The following is a 1,642-nucleotide window of genomic DNA, read 5'->3' as shown; positions in this document are numbered from 1 at the left end:
CCCCCACATTAAATAATCCAATTAATTCCAACCACATGCACAAGTCGCACGGCTCAAATGAATCTGGGCCAAATGGAGAACCCATCCATTCACTAGAGACACTTGACCTATTTTTTATTAATTAAATCCACAAAAAATCAATTCAAGTTATTAAATTGATTTCTATTTCTCTCCTCTTCAAAATTTATGTTCGTTTATTTTGCTGAAACTAAAATTCCGTCTGAATTAATTTTCAAAAATAAAAGTCAGTTTGAGCAATTTCCGTTCAAGAAGAATGATGTCGACATTTTGGTTCGACCGACAAAATTAGTATAATGCAATACCAACTTTGGAAAAAGCATTATATCTTGTGAACCATGTCTCGCTTCATCTTTGTTTCTTTACTTCTACTTCTCTTTTTTTATTGTACGAGTAATTAATTTAACAATAAATGTTAGGTAAGTCACTAAATGCGGCAGCATCATACTGAAATCATAAAATAGTGTCATATGCTAACATTTTACGGCCAACTGCCTCAATGTTCAATTTTCAGCAGGCGTCATGAATTAATAATATGATATCCATTGGCGTTGGCCAACTTTTATTTGGTCCATTGATGACAATGTATGGGAAAAAAGAAACAATGGTTGAGACCCATTTTTTGCAAAAAATGCATTTTGAAATAATGTTATGATGGAGAATATGTGTTTAAAAAATAAGAAAAAATTTTGAATTTGTTTATAATAATATTTTATTAGAAAAAGTGTAGTTGAAATGGTGTCAAATCACTGTTGAAAAATGAGGCTCAAACTTTTAGACTAAACATACCGGCATCATCCATATTGTTGGGAAAAAATTTCCACCCAACACACAGAAAAATAAAACGAGAAAATGCGTCGAAAGAGAAAACATAATTAAACGTGGTTTGACAAATCATCAACGGTTACATGATAAAATAGTTTAGAGATTTGCTTGGTGTACATAATTTTTTATACATCAAAATGTCCCACAAGAGTGGGGTCCGTTCAAATATTTTATTCAAATGAGCCCCACCCCACGTGAGTGTATGAATAACTTAATGTACAAAAAATTATATACAAATAGTGTTATCCAATAGTTTAATAGTTGAGGAAACCTCACAACACGTATGCATACTTGCGAGGAATAAAACTAAATGATCAGGGTTAAACATAGGGCCAAATCACTTGGCACCCTCCTATTAGGGCAGCCACCATCTAATATGGGGGTGCCACTGGATTTGGCCATGACTTTAAGCCTGGTCAAATAGCGTAATCGTCTTGTCAAGGGGTGAGGATACTTAAAATTTTTAGAAATAGGAGAATGGCTCAACGAGTTCGCATCCACGTGGCATCTGGAACATCACGAAGGGATGTCTGGACCACATGATCTAAAGTGATGTGAACTAAGGGCTCAAATTGATCCAAACCAAATGGTGAACCTACTCCCTAGAGGCACTTGAAATTCATTATAGAGCAGTGCTTAGTGTATAGTACTGCTGTACACAAAGTCTCACATGTGAGGGGGCCCCACAATTAATGTGGGGACCCCTCATGTGAGGGGACTGTAAGTGTACAGTCCTAAGGACTGTACACACTGACATTTCCTTCATTATAAAGGGCCCATATTCCATTAAATCCTACAC

Source organism: Olea europaea, chromosome 1 (genome assembly GCF_002742605.1).
Source record: "Olea europaea var. sylvestris chromosome 1, O_europaea_v1, whole genome shotgun sequence".
Classification (NCBI taxonomy): domain Eukaryota; kingdom Viridiplantae; phylum Streptophyta; class Magnoliopsida; order Lamiales; family Oleaceae; genus Olea; species Olea europaea.
This window is presented reverse-complemented; position numbering follows the sequence as displayed.